Source organism: Orcinus orca, chromosome X, assembly GCF_937001465.1.
Source record: "Orcinus orca chromosome X, mOrcOrc1.1, whole genome shotgun sequence".
NCBI lineage: Eukaryota > Metazoa > Chordata > Mammalia > Artiodactyla > Delphinidae > Orcinus > Orcinus orca.
Window position 1 is genome coordinate 6,689,637 of NC_064580.1, and position 16,745 is coordinate 6,706,381.

General features: G+C 47.5%; 1 protein-coding gene and 1 non-coding gene across 6 annotated transcripts in view; one reads left to right on the forward strand and one right to left on the reverse strand.

Moving 5' to 3' along the window:
• The window catches only part of TBL1X (transducin beta like 1 X-linked), a 227,141-nt gene that overhangs the window by 12,388 nt on the left and 198,008 nt on the right, over positions 1 to 16,745 (forward strand). The window contains exon 1 of one of the 5 annotated variants that reach the window (XM_033420227.2): positions 8,613 to 8,663. The exons of the other annotated variants lie outside the window; for them this stretch is intronic. The gene's annotated coding sequence lies outside the window, so the exon portion shown is untranslated. Of the gene's footprint in view, positions 1 to 8,612; positions 8,664 to 16,745 lie in introns of those variants that run through there. 5 annotated transcript variants of the gene reach the window in all.
• Positions 7,295 to 7,396, reverse strand: LOC117199791 (U6 spliceosomal RNA). Its single transcript, XR_004481129.1, has one exon. It is a non-coding gene; the product is annotated as a U6 spliceosomal RNA (small nuclear RNA).

Consider the following 16,745-nt stretch of genomic DNA (forward strand, 5'->3'; position numbering starts at 1 on the left):
CTTTGCCTTGGGATGGCTGTAGATGGCCACCTGTGGTGATAAATTTCACGAAGAAGATCGCTAAATCCCATTTAAGGTCTAGTTGATTTTCAGGAACCATGTTACTGAGGTGTAAATTACATACCAAAAAAAGCACCCACTTCAAGTGTACAGTTTCAGGGATTTTTAGTCATTTTACCGAGTGGTGCAGTCATCGGTCATCATCCAGGTTTCAAGCATTTTCATTCCACAGTAAGATCGCTCACGTCTTCAGGAATGTCATGTCATCCATTCCTGCGCCCCCTGCCAGCCCCAGGCAGCCACTAATCTCCTTTCTGTCTCTGTAGATTTCCCTTTGCTCAGAACCCGATGGTGGGAGGTGATTTAGTGAACCTTCCCCGCCCCCTCTCCAGGAGAGGGGTACCTAGGGAGAGTGCAGGGCCGCACGGGGAGCCTTGGTGTCCTCCCTGTAAGATCAGGATAGAGATGGGTTGGTTGCAGGCTCTCAAGGCGGAGCCATGCGGGAAGTAAGTAGCTCTGTGGAAAGACAAGAAGGTCTTTATTCCCGTCTCACCCCTAGGTTCTTCATGACATTTTTTTTTTCTTAAATTCTATATACACGTGTTAGCATACGGTATTTGTCTTTCTCTTTCTGACTTACTTCACTCTGTATGACAGACTCTAGGTCTATCCACCTCATTACAAATAGCTCAATTTCGTTTCCTTTTTATGGCTGAGTAATATTCCATCGTATATATATGCGCCACATCTTCTTTATCCATTCATCCGATGATGGACACTTAGGTTGTTTCCATCTCCGGGCTATTGTAAATAGAGCTGCAGTGAACATTGTGGTACATGACTCTTTTTGAATTATGGTTTTCTCAGGGTATATGCCCAGTAGTGGGATTGCTGGGTCATATGGCAGGAATAAAGACACAGACCTACTAGAGAACGGACTTGAGGATATGGGGAGGGGGAAGGGTGAGCTGTGACAAAGCGAGAGAGAGGCATGGACGTATATACACTACCAATCGTAAGGTAGATAGCTAGTGGGAAGCAGCCGCATAGCACAGGGAGATCAACTCGGTGCTTTGTGACCGCCTGGAGGGGTGGGATAGGGAGGGTGGGAGGGAGGGAGACGCAAGAGAGAAGAGATATGGGAACATATGTATATATATAACTGATTTACTTTGTTATAAAGCAGAAACTAACACACTGTTGTAAAGCAATTATACCCCAATAAAGATGTTAAAAAAAAAGAAAGAAAAAAACTTTTACGTTTAGGGACTTCCCTGGCAGTTCAGTAGTTAAGACTTTGCGCTTCCATTGCAGGGGGCACAGGTTTGAGCCCTGGTTGGTGAACTAAGATCCCGCATGCCCTTGCGGCACGTCCCCCCAAAAAACAGAGAGAGAAACATTTACTTGTAGTCAGCAAACTGTGAAGCTAGAGGAGTTCGTCGTATATTTAGGGTCATACTAATCGTGAAGAATCGTGCATAAAGGGCTGCATTGGACAGGTGCGGAGTCTGGACAAGGAACTGCGTTTACAGTGATGGACTCAGTCCCTGGAGAACCCAGGACACAGCCATAGGGCAGTCAACCCTCCATGCCCCTGCTGCCTCCTTAAAATCCCGTCCTGTTTCTTTCATGGCATTGGATGTTTGACTTTGACGGAAGTTCCATCTTGGTCGGGATATACCTTAGCTCAGTGGTCCTCCACCAAGGGCAGTTTTGCTCCCAAGGGACGCTGGACAATGTCTGGGGGCCTTTCTGGTTGTTACCAATGGGGAAGGGGTGTCAGTGGCATCTAGTGGATAGAGGTCAGGGGCGCTGCCCAGCATCCTATAATGCAGGGGATGAGGCCCCAAGGCCCACAAAGAATTACTCAACCCAAGCGGTCATTAGTGCCGAGGTCAAGTATCCCGCCTTAGAAGCTTGAATCTCGTGGTTGAAGACTTGGTAAAGTTGAAGGACTAAAACCCGCATCAGACTTAGAGAAGTTGGGAAATCTTTCCGTCCTCATACATTCCAGGGAAATATGGATCTTTTTCTACAGCAAAGGACAAGCAAGGTTTTGGGAGCTAACTTTAGAGGGAAAAGAAATTCCTTTAGAAGTATTCATTTACAAATAAACAGCGAAATTACAGAGACGTCTGGGGTTTGATCTGGAAATCGCACGTCATCCTTATCTCTTCCCCAAGAACTGAGAAAGGAGGGCGAAAGATCCTGAGTGAAGACTCTCCACATTGATGACTGTGCTGGAAGGGAGTGGCTGCTGTGAGCCCAGCCTTTCAGTGCATCTGCTTACGGCCCTCGGGGTTTTGGTTTCTCTTGGTTTCTGTAGGGTTTTCATTTGCTGTGCGGAGTGCGGAGCGTGCAGTGTGCAGGGTGTCACAATAGCCAGGCCTCCACCGCTTGTTCTCTTCATCTGGTCAACCTTTGAGCCCCCTGAGAAGTTCAGGGCCCCCTGCCTGGGCCCCAGCCCGCTTACCTGCGTGCGTCCCCTTCTCTGCCCTGCATCTCCCAGCAGGAGCTGCCCCACACCCCTGCGGCACTTGTTTCTACCCGAGGGGGGGCCCTCTCCCTGCCTGCACCCCTGCAGCCGGCCTTGCTTTGGGGGCTTCCAAAATGCAAGGCTTTTCCTCTGAACAGATTCTGGGTTTTGTTTCTTTTTCCTGTTCTAAGCTCGGTCCTGTTTCTAAGGTGATACCTAAGAATATGCTGATTTCCCTGAATCCCCGCACTGTGGGGTTGTAACTCCCAGCTCCTCCGGCAGAATAACTGATATTAACAGTCCACAGTGTGATGTGGTAGATTCTGTTTCTGGCATGTTCAGCTGTCCATGTACAACTGTGTAGTCTTGCGTTTTTATCTATATGGGATCATATTACACTGGTTTTGCACCATCTGCTTGCTTGCTTTTTTTTTACCACTTTGTTAAGGTATAATTGAAGTACAGTAAACCAGGCGTATATAAGGTGTGCACGGTCATCAGTTTTCTCCTATGTTTGCTGTCTTGAGTGTGGTGCTGGCTTCTGGGACACGTGCATATCAAGATAACACGTATTTTCGTGGCTTCCACATTTCCCTGTGCCTTTCTGTAATCTCTCTCTGCTTCCCCCCACCTCCGGGCAACCATTGATGGCTTTCTATTACTAGATGGGTTCGTTTGCATATCCTAGAATTCTGTATCAGTGAAATCGCACACCGTGCGCTCATTATTTTGCCTGGCGTCTTTCACTCAGCATGGTGATTTTCGGCATTACCCATGTTGTGGCCTGTGTCACTAATTCATCCCCTCTTATGACTAGGTAGGATTCCATCAGGTATGGACGCACCACCGTGGATCCATTCACGCGTTGTTGCACACCTGGGTTGTTTCCATTTTGGGGGTTATTATGAATAGTGCTGCTGTAAATATTTTTGTGACCTTACCACTGGTTCTCAAACTTCATTGTGTACCAGCGCCCTGTGGAGGGCTTGTGAAAACACAGGTTGCCAGGCCCCATCCCCAGAATTTCTGAGTCAGTAAATCTGGGCGGGGCCCGAGACTCTGCATTTCCAGCAAGTTCCCAGCTGACACTGATGCTCGTGGTCTGAGGCCCACACGTGCCTTAGAGGAGGTCTTTGTAGACTATGATTGTTAGTTGTTCCAAATATTTCTCTCCTAGACTGTTCCTCATAACGTTGCTCATGGTCTTAACCACCAAGCTTCCCATTTCTGTATGCTCGGATGTGTCCGTCTTTCCTCTTGGCTTCCTTATTATGTCAAGGGGCTAATACCAGGAATAACTCGGGATGCGTGGGTCGGCATGCTGATGAACGCCAAACGCCAGCCGTGATACCCTGCCGACTCTTGTGGGATCTGACTTGCGCCCTGTCTGCGGTTGCCGGGGTCACCTTCTGAGGAAATGGTCCAGGCCCAGGGGGGGCGGGATTGGACCCAGGCCCTGCGCCAGGGGCTCCCCATGCTGCTGGGTCCACTGCAATCTTAAGGCTGCTCACCCGCCTTTCCTCTCACAGGGGAGCAATAGCCATCCTTTCTCCATCCCATCCCCTCCCATCTGAAACAGCCAGCCCAAGCCAGTCAACGTATTTTACTTTCAGTTTGCTTTTCGGGAGTCTAATCTGAATCGGCGGACCTGGAGCAGCCGGAAGTTATCAGTAGACGTTTGCTGCCGTAGCCAGTGTATTTGTTACCATTGTTTTTTTATTTTGGAGAGAGAGAATACTTTCATTATAGAGGGTTGCTTTAAATTACTGAGAACGGTTACTTTTGCAGAATCGTCTTCCTGCATTTCATCATGAGCCCCAGGCGTCCCACTTTGCTCCTCAGCCCGTTCCATAAACCACCTCTGGTCACAGTTTGCTGCCGACCTCTGCTCAGGCGTTCCAGAATCTTTACTGTGGAGTGGGCTGGTGCGCAGGATTGCAGGCTTGTTAAGTAAACTAACCTCCTTGGGATGGTTAAATTTTTTAAAGTTTGCAGTGACTTGTAGTCATTGGCTGATATCTTAGTGGTTGTTTCCTCTTCCTCTCTCTTCTTCTCCTATTTTTTAATATGACAGCTTTATTGAGATATAACTTACATACCATGCAACTCACTCATTCAAAGTGTGTATAACTCAGTACTTTCCTGGTATTTTTACAGAGTTGTGCAGTCATCACCACTGTCTAATTCTGTAGCATTTTTATCACCCTGAAAGAAACCCCTTACCCATTAAGCCATCACTTCCCAAATCCCCTCTCCACCCAGCCCCTGGCAACCAATGATCTGCTTTTTGTCCCTGTGGATTTGCCTATTCCGGACATCTTCTATAAATGGAATCACACAATATGTACCCTTTACTGTCTAGCTTTCTTCCCTTAGCGTTAGGTCTTTGAGGCGTGTCCATGTTGTAGTGTGTGTTATTCCAGTTTCTTGGTGAACGTTTTGTGGAATCTCTGGGTAATCAAGGAGGGCTTGGGGCCTGGGGTGGGGAATCAGGTGGAAGAATGTTATGGGCTGGGTAAACCCGGGGCACGGGCTGCTCCTTTCAGATGACGTTGAAATGGAAAACGGTTCACAGAAGGAGCCATGTTTATAAGACCATTTCCAGTTCAGCTTCCAATTGGGCGTACACTGTATCTGCCTTCTCCTTCTCTTTAGTTCCATCTCTTCCCCTAAAGTTCAACCTAGAAAACAGTTTCGGTCAGTTAAAGCTGTGCCTGCTGACTCCTCTTTTGTGCTGCCTTTTGGATGGCATTTTTATTTTTTAAATTTATTTTTGGCCGCACTGGGTCTTCTTTGCTGTGTGCAGGCTTTCTCTAGTTGTGGCGAGTGGGGGCTACTCTTCATTGCGGTGCACCGGCTTCTCATTGCGGTGGCTTCTCTTGTTGTGGAGCACGGGCTCTAGGCCCACGGGCTTCAGTAGTTGCAGCACACAGGCTCAGTAGTTGGCGGCACGCGGCCTCCAGGGCATGTGGGCTTCAGTAGTGGTGGCGCGTGGGCTCAGTAGTTGTGGCTCGTGGGCCCTAGAGCGCAGGCTCAGTAGTTGTGGCGCACAGGTTTAGCTGCCCCGCGGCATGTGGGATCTTCCCGGGCCGGGGCTCGAACCTGCATTGGCAGGCGGATTCTTAACCACTGAGCCACCAGAGAAGTCCCTGGATGGGATTTTAGAGGGTCCTTTCTTGGTGTGAGACGTAGGAAGCCTGTAGTTCCCAAGGGGGTAGTGTGAAGTTGCTCCGGGGTCACGGGGTTCCAACCAGCTAGACTTTGGCTGCGTTCTGGGGCCTCCCTGAAGCCACAACGCCGGCTTAGACTGAGACAGAGTCGTAGAGTTGTTCACTTTTCTGAATGTATAAGCCTTCTGCCTGTGTAGAGCCATAAATTACCGTTCCAGGGTCAGGTGGGAGAATATGGAGGCTGATTTTTCTCTAGCTCTCCATAGGCACGACTTTCTGGGGTGTCTGTGCCTTGAATGAAGAGCTTATTGGTAAGGCTGAAGGTCATGTGTGTTTTCTCCGTTGATCTTATAATTGACTGTGTTAGTTTCCTGTCACTCTTGGGACAGATGACCCCAAACTTCCTGACTTGAACAACTCCACTCTGTTATCTTATAGTTCCAGAGGTTGCAAGTCTGAGATGGGTCTCACTGTGTCAGTGGGGCCGCCTTCTTTTCCAGAGGCTTTCGGGAGAAGCCAGTCCTTGCCTCTTCCTGCTTCTAGAGGCCTCCTGCATTCCCTGGCTCATGGCCCCTTCTTCCATCTTCAAAGCCAGCAGTGCAGTGTCTCTCTGATCATTCCTCTTTGGTCACGTGTCTCTCTGACCACAGCCTGGAGAGATTGCCCACTTTTTAGGGCTCACGTGATTACATTGCCCGCCCCCCCCATATCCAAGATAATCTCCCCTGCTCAGCATCCTTAACTTCATCGCATCTGCAGAGTCCTTTTGGCCATGCCCGGTAACACTGTCACAGGGCCCAGGGATTAGGGCATGGGACTGTCTGGGGGCCATTATTCTCTGGCTCCATTGACAGTCTCCAAGGAGACTTATTTCCTTTGTTTCTGTCTCTTAATTTGTTCCTCTGAGCCCTGCAAGGTTTGTATATTTATTTAATATTTGCTGTTTGTCTCTTGAATGATTCAGAAGTCGTGGAGCTGTTTGGTCGGTGTGCCTGCCTTTCACTGAGGTGGAGCCACTGGCTGAGTCTTGATTTACCTCTGAGCACACCCGGTTGTTTTCTGTCTTGGAAGGACCTGGGATTTTTGGTGCTGATCGAACACATTTGTATGTCTAGAGCCTCTCCTTCCCAAGAACTCCATAGTTGGTGGGTGGCCCTGCCACTGTCAGTTTGAGGGTCTCTCGGGGACTCTGACAGAACTATTCCCTGGAGTTAGTGTCTCACAGTCTGAGTCAGCTGTGGGAAAGACCACCACGATGTGAGAAGAGTGGGACCTGGCCCCCAGGACTTCAAAGATACCATGTGTGCCTTTATGGGGACTGAATTGGTGGGTTTGTGGCTCCATACAAGAGTGGAGGAAGACAGGTGGGGGTAGGGACAGAAAAGTCATAATAATATCCACTTGTTAATCAGCATTTTGGTTCAGAAATATTTGGGGAGTGTATCAGTCAGCTTTCTGCTTTGCTGATGATGTGTAACAAACAGCACCCCCGCATACAAAGGCTTACAGAAACAAGCACTTATTTCTTTACAGAATTTTTAAAAATTGAGGTAACGGTTTAGAACATGTAAGTTTTCTGTGTACAGTACCGTATTTTGACATCTCTGTATGCTGGAGCGTGCTCACCACCGAAAGTTTAGTTTCCATCAAAAATATGGAATGCTTCATGAATTTTTGTTACCCTTGTACAGGGGCCATGTTAATCCCTGTATCTTTCCAGTTTTAATATATGTGCTGCTGAAAAGAGCACCAAGCACTTATTTCTTGCTTACTGGTCAGTGGGTGGTGAGGTGTGGCTCTTCTGGGCTCAGCTGGGTGGGATCAGGGAGGCCTGGTCAGGCTCTGGGCTGGGTTTAGGACTGAGCTCCTAATCTCCTCCTTCTGAGGCTAGTAGCCTCTTGGGGCATGTACTTCTGCCCCTCCTATCTGGTATAAGAAGAAGCCAAGCTACATCACGCAGTCACGTTTAAAACCTCTGCCTGTCCTTCCCACTAATGCTCGTTGACCGGAGCAAGTGTCGTGGCCAGATCCCACATCCATGGGCTGGGGAGGACTGTTCCAGTCGGGAGGTCATGCAGAGTCACACAGCAAAGGGGGCAAAAGGCACGTGTGTTAAGAGGCAAGAGGGAAGAAGCGGGATTGTGATACCTTCTGCCCTGTTGGTGTGTGGGAAGGAAGATGACCCCAGTGGACGAGACTGATGCACCCAGTTATATCCAGGAAAATAGCCCCGTAGGTGGATGTTGGAAGCAGCAGGTGCCTGTGAAATATGTAGCTTCCTTGGTTCCATCTTAGAACAGGGGTTCTCAGCTGGGCAGGTGGTGGTGGGGGGGCAATCGTGTCCCCCCAGGGACATCTGGCAACATCTGGAGACATTCTGTTGTAACTAGGGGAGAGGGTGCTCCTGGCATCTAGTGGGTAGAGGCCAGGGACGCTGCTCAGCATGGAACAGTGCACAGGACGGTCCCCCACAAGGAATTACCTGGCCTGGGTCCACATGTGCCCAGGCTGAAGAGCCCTGCACAGATGCAGTTTCCAGGTGACTGTCGTGCACTTAGTTTGAGCACCACATCTTGCAGGACTGTCTCCACTGGGAAGGGCAATTAGCAGTCCTTTCCATATAAAGACATAAAGCCCTCCCGAGGAAAAAGGAGTTGTTTAATCTCTCCCAGATGGCTGTGTGGAAGCAGGTTACAGCCCAAGGGTCTTGGCTAGGTCTCTGTGATTTCTGTGACTTATTCTCATCGGCTTGGTACTGTATTAATTCTTTAAATTTTATTAATTTTTTTTTTTTTGCACAGCCTAATAAATGGACCATTTATTTGGTGTTGGAAAATCTGTTTTTTATTAGGAGATTTCCATTATGAGCTTAATACTCTTTTTTTCCAGGTGGCCTTTTGCCCACTGTTTCTCTTATGCATGTATTTTCTCTTTCCTCACCAGCAAGACTGCAAGTACTTGACAGCAGAGATCACGCCTTAGGTTTCCTTTCGGCCCTGCACCGTAGCAAGCACACGGTAATTATGGGTCAGTTGCTCATGGTGTCCTTTGCAGTGCACGTTGTGCTGCATGGCTAAGGGTCGTTTATCATGTTTCCATGGACCAGCCTTTTGTCTCTTGCTGTAAATTCTGTTTCCAGTCTTTGGGGGCTGATGCCTTAGTGTGTTGACACTCGGTTGCTTTGTGGCCAAAAGAAAGTTTCGACCTCATTAGAGGAGGGAGCCGTGTCACTGAGAGGCTGACAGCCTCCTTCCTCCTCTCACACAAGTGTTGTTTTATTTTGGTGATTGAAATGTTGAGGGTATGAAAAAAAAATCAGAGGATCTGACTTGCTGGCGGGACAAGCAGAGGACAGTGCTGTGAGTGAGGGAGTGAAAGCCTGTCTATTCCCACCCGCATCGTCGTGCACAGCAAGCAGATAGAGATTTTCTGCTAAAAAGCTGGCTGCGGAAGCACTTGCTCTAGAGGATGCTGTGTCACCTAGAATTGGCTGTCATCAGATCAGCCAAGTATCACCTCTCGGGGCGACCAGCAAGTTACGGAAGTAACTCTGTTGTGCAGAACTTTCTATTTCTCTCTTTCGTTCTCTCCCTTTCCCCCTCGGTTGAGTGCTGTTTAAATGAAATGGTTCTCCTTGATTGTGTCTTTAGTACAGTAGTTGTGAGAGCAAGGCTTTTGTTCTTCCTGATTCCCTGTTGAGAAAAGACATCTCCTGGCTTGTGGGATGCAGGGGTGGGGGGTCAGGACCCACAGAGACAGTTCCATCCTTCAACTGTCCTTTTTTATTTTCATTTCATTTTTTAAAAATTGAGATATAATTGACATATAACGTATTAGCCGAAGGTGTGTAACATAATTATTTGATATATGTAAACATTGTGATGTGATCACCACAATAGGTTTAGTTAACATCCATCATCACACATAGTTACTCATTTCTTTTTCTTGTGATGAGAACTTTTTTTTTTAATCTTTATTTATTTATTTTTGGCCACGTTGGGTCTTCGTTGCTGCACGCGGGCTTTCTCTAGTTGCGACGAGCGGGGGCTACTCTTTGTTGCGGTGCGTGGGCTTCTCATTGCGGTGGCTTCTCTTGTTGCGGAGCATGGGCTCTAGGTGCATGGGCTTCAGTAGTTGTGGCACACGGCCTCAGTAGTTGTGGCATACGGGCTTAGTTGCTCCGTCCATGGGATACATGTGGGATCTTCCCGGACCAGGGCTCAAACCCGTGTCCCCTGCATTGGCAGGCGGATTCTTAACCACTGTGCCACCAGGGAAGTCCCGTGATGAGAACTTTTAAGATTTATTCTCTTAGCAACGTTCAGATATACTCTCCAGTATTGTTAACTACAGTCATGTATTACGTTGAATCCCCTGGACTTACTCACTTATGTATGTATGTATGTATGTATGTATGTATTTATGTATGTATGTATGTATGTATGTATTTATTTGGCTGCGCTGGATCTTAGTCGCACTTGCGGGATCTTCCGCTGTGGCATGTGGGATCTAGTTCCCAGACCAGGGATGGAACTCGGGCCCCCTGCATTGGGAGTGCGGAGTCCTAGCCACTGGACCACCAGGGAAGTCCCGGGACTTAACTTATTTTACGGCTGGAAGTCTGCACCTTTGATGCTCTTCACCCACATCCCCTCTCCCGCCGCCTCTGGCCACCACCATCTGTCCTCTGTGCCTTTGAGGTGTCAGTTCTTCCCTACCACCTTGTTGGCTGCCCTGTCACCTCCTGGGCTGTGAGGGCACCAAGTTGGTGTGTCTGACAAAGCAGGTGACCTAGGAAGCCGCATGGAGTAAAGGAGGAGATGAAAATAGAAGTATGTGAACTAAATGAAAATTATGTGAACTACAAAATGAGAAAGGCCCTGAGCTGCCGCATTTCCACATGCAGGTCTAGCAGTGTCACGTTATGCTACCGACCTTGGCAAATTTTCCAGCTGTCCTTCTGTCTAAAATACAACTTACATGAAAATGAGCCCATCCCTTGGAACTTAGTGGTTAGGAAACTGGAGTCAGGTTTGGGGAAAGGGACCCTCACCTTGTTAGACCCGACACCCCCCTCCCCTCAAGAGGCACCTGGACTGTTACTCATGGCAAACAAGTTGAGCTGAAAGGCACTTAGGAGGAAATGGAACTTCCCTTTCTGTTGGGCGTGCCTGTAGCAAGACGTTCTGAGCACCGATTCTTGTCTCACAGCAGAACGTGATTCATGTTACTGTCGCTTACGGAGTAGAATGTTGTTGAGATTGGGGGTGGGTGGGTGTGTGCGTGCGCGAAGGGGAGAGGAGCGGCCGGATGAAGCCGTGGGGAACGCAGGGAATATGTTAGAAGATGTGCTTTTGAGGACAAACAGTAAACTTTTGGCAATAGGCTGAGTTTGTGACCTGTGACTCAGACAGTGTGATTGAGGGAGATTCCAGTGGTCATTTACTTCCAGCCTTCTTCTTATCGGTGCCACGGGGCAGTGTCTCATTCAGCTTTCCAGAACGCTCTCTAGGAACTCTTTATGCTTGATGGAGATGGTATTTCTCCTCTCACTTCACTGTGGTTTAAAGAACTGGGAACTGGCATTACAAGCCGTCTCCACGTTCCTTTGATGATTGTGTAATTTATCAGTGGAGAGTTGCCCATGACCTTCCTGGCATCTGACTTCTCACAGGGTACCTGCGCTCACGGTCTGCCTGTGGAACACGTATAATGGAGAGTGAAGACTTTTACAAGTAGGTGGGTCCTCCTGATTGTAAATTGGGGTTCTTTGAGCCAATGCAAGTCAGTTCCTGACCTTATCCAAGATTAACTGCATTAAATCAAAGAAGACCCATATAACTGTAGGTTATAATTCTTTTTTTTTTTTTGGGTCCGATACCAAGACTGACGTTTCCCTGGAAAGAGCCCTTGAGTAGGAGCAGAAGGATTGAATTTTAGGCCTAATGCTGTCATTAACCACCCACTTGACACTGGCCCCAAGAGAATAAAGGAATCATCGTTTTTCTTCTGTCAGCTGATCGCTTGGGCCACATGCTCTCCAAAAGGTTCCAGCACACAACGTGGTGGATCCGTTTTCAAGACTGTCCTCAGCCCCTAGTCTGAGTTACTGGTGTTATGGGGGATTGCTCTATCACTTGCAGCGGTAAAAACTGTGTATGGTGAAACCCAGTGGCCAGAAAGCTGTCTTTGGAATGTTCTCTTGTCACCTGTTAGGGAATGCGCTGTAATAATTATGTTCCCTGGAACTTTCAATGACTAAACTGCCTTGAACAGGAGTCAGGAAAGGCCCACCTTCCAGCAGATTCCATTCTGTGGGGTTGTCTTAGAAGTGAGGTCTGAGAGCATTTCTTGATTATCTAGTCAGGTGGATGTGACTTAACTAAAGGCCAGTTTGGACCCTGTTGGAGAAAATCAAGTTCAGACACTTACTCTAAATAGAAGTGAGGAATACGGTTACCTTTATCTCATTATCTAAGCTTTCTTTGGAGGATATACAAGCTTGTACCGCATGTGACAAGCATCACGTATGGAGGGATTTTTTTTTCTGCTTTTTTCTCTGGAAAGTCCTTGGGTAATCAGGTCATAGACTATTTGGTGTAAAACCCAAACCGACCAGACAAACAAAAAACAAAGCAAAACAAACAAACAAAAAAGCCGTAGTTAAATTTTTTATATTAAAATATATAGCTTGAGAATCTTCATTGAAAAATCAGTAATCTTTTGCAGATTTGTTTAAATAGGCTTTGGTGCCTTTTAAGAAGATTCCCTTCCTGGTTGCTGTGTTTGGTCCCTTCAGAATTTGGGTCAGAACAATTCTCCAGGAAAGCAGCCATGTTAAACTGGTTCACTGTCAGGATGGCTTACATTACGGAAGAAGTTTCTACCTTTAGCCCTCTTTTTCTGCTGGTTTGCTTTCTTGGAAACATTATTACATCTGTTCTTAGGGGAGTTATAAAAGAGGAAAAAAGAGTTAACACACCGTGTTTTGTAACCGGCGTTGGCTTCTTGCCCTGAGTACTGTGTCTTTGCCGTCCATTTCTCACTTCAAAAGTGCAGACGGGGTCCAGAGCTTCTCTGAGAGCTCCTCCCAAGCAAGGTGGAGTCGTGCCAATGGAAGGGGGCTGCAGGGATGCCTGCTAGGGCGGATGCGCTCCAGAGAGGGCAGGGGTTTATCTCCGCTTCCCATCGTCTGTCATTTCATTCTCTTTGGCTCCGGCTTTTTCCATTCGTAGCTGCCCTTGTTGTTTGTTGGAACCAAACTTCGCCTGTACAGAAGGGCTGTGGGCAGAGGGCCTACACGTGAAGTCGCTTAGCTTTTGCCCTGATGTAGTGAAGGGATCATAAAGGGATGAGCACAGGGGAAAAGCTGAGCGTGGGAGGGGCCACCGTGTCATTCCATACAGGGATGTCTGTGCAATAGGAAGACACAGAAGAATGGTTTTAGGGTTTTTTTTAGGTCGAGTGGAGATTAGTGATGGCTACATCTTTATGTGGCTTATGTGAATGGTCGATTTTCCTTATTCACGGTAGTTGAACGTACAGTTGCTGAGACCTCATAGAAGCTTTGCTTCTATGGGAAACAGAGGGTTCGGTTCCTGCAGGCCTCTGGTCACGTTATTTTCATCAACCAATCACTGCATAACCTTGTTTTACGTGTGTTTCTGCTTAAAGACACCTTATTGACTGTATACTGTTGATTCATCCATGTTGAAGTCGCGGTCAGCAGCCCTGTAGCTCATGCCTGAACCAAGCTTCTCCAACACACGTGTTCCCTCCCTACCGCGCAGCACAGCCGTCTTGCCCTTCGGAACACCAGACAGCGCTGCAGCACCGTGCTTGGGGGCTGTTCTAAGCAGAGATGTCACCAACAAAAGCACAGAAATGCAAAACACGTGGCAGTAAATAGCCCATGGAGAGCACACTGGCTTACGGCCTGGGAGCTGAAACAAGAAGGTAGCACGAGGCCTCATTCCACCTGAGCTGGGAACGTGTGCACCAGCGGCTCGACCTTTTCACCCCGTGCTTGGTCCTTAAGTGACCACACCACCTCAGGTCTGGATCTGGGGCTACAGATAGATTTAGCAGATAGGCAAATTCACGAATACTGTATCCTCAAATCATGAAAATTGACTCTGTGTGTATACACAGTGTGTGTCCCCGGGTATTAGATACACACACATACACAGGTGTCTATTTTCAGGGACTTTAACGACCTGAAAGCAGTCAGCGTTGTAACATTGGGTTGGCCCCAAAGTTCGGGTTTTGGAAAAATCCGAACGAACCTTTTGGCCAGCCTCGATAGTTGTGTCCTTTGGTCCCTCTGGAGATGCAGTGAGAGGTTCAAGTGTTTTAATGAGGGACAAAGGCCTGTGAGAGATAAATGGGGGACAGGACTGAGTAAGGAAAGCCTCAGGACCTCGATGCGTATCTGATAAAGTTTGAGCCAGGCCCCCCCCGGCCCCCCCCGCCCCCCCACCGTGAGCTCTGGAGTGGAGATTGCCTGATGGGTAGAGAGAAATGGCCTTGTTCAGTCGTGGGGCTGCTCAGAACAGAGCCATGGAGGATGGGCAGGTTCTTTCTTTCTTGAAAGGAAGAACTTTGCATCTCCATGCTGGCACAGTTGTAAACCAAATTTTGGACTTCGGTTTTATATATTAAAAAATTATTTTGCACCCATATTAGGTTGAACGGAGCGGCGTCCCCATTTCAGATCAAAAGTCGTCAAGTACCGGCAGAGTCTAATGGTCTAACTCAACAGAATCTTTTCAAGGTATAATGGTATCGTTTAAGATGAGGATAACATCTGTGCCTTAAATTGCTTGTTGAGAAAAATCCACTGTACCTCATCCGAAACATGTTTGGACCCACCATGGAAGCCCGTCCGTGGTGTCCGGACTCCCGGATGATGCTTGGTTTTATCAGGACAGCCCCTCCCCCAAATGATGCTAGAAGAGAATTGAGGTCGTATGAGGAGGTGCTGCGTGTGTGTATATGTTTCAGGTTGTTTTAATCCGTGAACACAAGCTTTTCTGAGCAGCTCCTTCCTTTGCCTTCAGGTGTTGTGGGTGCTGGACGCTGGAGCTCTGTCATTGAGTAGGTGTTTTAAGAACAAACGGCAGATTTACAATTACAGCTTCTGCAGTGATGGGAATATTCTGTGCCGCTTGGTGGAACATGTAACCACCACTGTGTCAAGTTAATAACTTCTCAACTTGGTCTTAAAACCAAATACACCCAGTTCGTTTCATTAAAAATACCTAAGTGGTAAAGGATGGGTGGCTTCCAATGGTGGTAGAGTCAGTTTTTAAAAATTGAAAGGAAAGTGCTTTGTTGTGATTTGCAGTTCATATAGATAAGTTCTGTAAGCGGTTTCATCTTGTCTGTTTCAGGTGAGATAAAGTGTGAGGCTCTTTCTAATTGAAGTATAGGTCATTTACAAAGTTATGTTAGTTTCAGGTGTACAGCAAAGTGATTCCATTTTTTATATATATTTATATGTATACACACACACACACACACACATATTCTTTTTCATTTTCTTTTCCATTATGGTTTATCACAGGATATTGAATAGAGTTCCCTGTGCTCTACAGTAGGACCTTGTTTATCCATTCTCTGTATGTACTAGTTTGCATCTGCTAATCCCAAACTCCCAATCCATCCCTCCCCCCATCCTTCCCCCACCCCCCCTTGGCAACCACAAGTCTGTTCTTTATGCCTGTGAGTCTGTTTCTGTTTAGTAGATATGTTCATTCGTGTCATATGACTTCCTATGGTATTTGTCTTTCACTTTCTGATTTAACTGTTTGAAAATCTCTGAGTCCATCCCTGTTGCTGCAAATGGTATTATTTTATTCTTCTTTGTGGCTGAGTAGTATTCCATCGTGTGTGTATATATATATATATATATATATATGTATGTATGTATGTGTATATATATGCACCACATTTTCTTTATCCCTTCATCTGTTGATGGTTATTTCAGTTGTTTCCCTGTCTTGGCTATTGTGAAGTGTGCTGCTGTGAGCATTGGGGTGCGTGTATCTTTTCAAATTATAGTTTTCTCCAGATATATACCCAGGAGTGGGATTGCAGGGTCATACGGCCACTCTATTTTTAGTTTTTTGAGGAACCTCCATTCTCTTTTCCGTAGTGGCTGCACCAACTTACATTCCCGCCAACAGTGTAGGAGGGTTCTCTTTTCTCCACACCCTCTCCAGCATTTATTGTTTGTAGACTTTTTGATGATGGCCATTCTGACCGGTGTGAGGTGATACCTCACTGTAGTTTTGATTTGCATTTCCCTGATAATTAGTGATGTTGATCACCTTTTCATGTGCCTGTTGGCCATCTGTATGCTGAGACTCATTCTTTAAAAGGCATTTGTCCTCACCTGCATTCCTAGGTACAATGTCCTTCAGCCAAATAGTCTCTAGGAACACACAAAGCTGTAGTTGGATGAGGTTGGGTTTGTTGACCTTGCATCGCATTGAGGGGACCGTGGGACATCTCAGTCACAGGGTGCTAAGAAGACCTTGAAAGAGTTGGGCAGGGTTTATGGAATCGGGTCCCTGTCTGAGATGAGTGGTCTCTGAATTGTTTCTGTTCCAGCAGGAGAAGGCTGCAGCCTAGCCGTGAGTGCCAGGCCGTCTCCCAGCTGCCAGTGGCTGCTTTTCCCTATCGCTTATACATACATGACTGAGAGACTAGATGGGTGATTGATTGGGTGGGTGTGTGCCTCTTAATGATCACTCATTTTTAATACCATGCATTGTAGCAACTGGATGTGGTCCTGGTGTCACCTGTTAGCTTTTTTTTTTTTTTTTTCTTTTCTGCGGTACGCAGGCCTCTCACTGCCGTGGCCTCTCCTGTTGCGGAGCACAGGCTCCGGACGCGCAGGCTCAGCGGCCATGGCTCACGGGCCCAGCCGCTCCGCGGCACGTGGGATCCTCCCGGACCGGGGCACGAACCCGTGTCCCCTGCATCGGCAGGCGGACTCTCAACCACTGCGCCACCAGGGAAGCCCACCTGTTAGCTTTTGATGATGATGGAAGACCAACTTAATTCCTGCAGAGCTTTGCCGGGAAGGGAGCTGA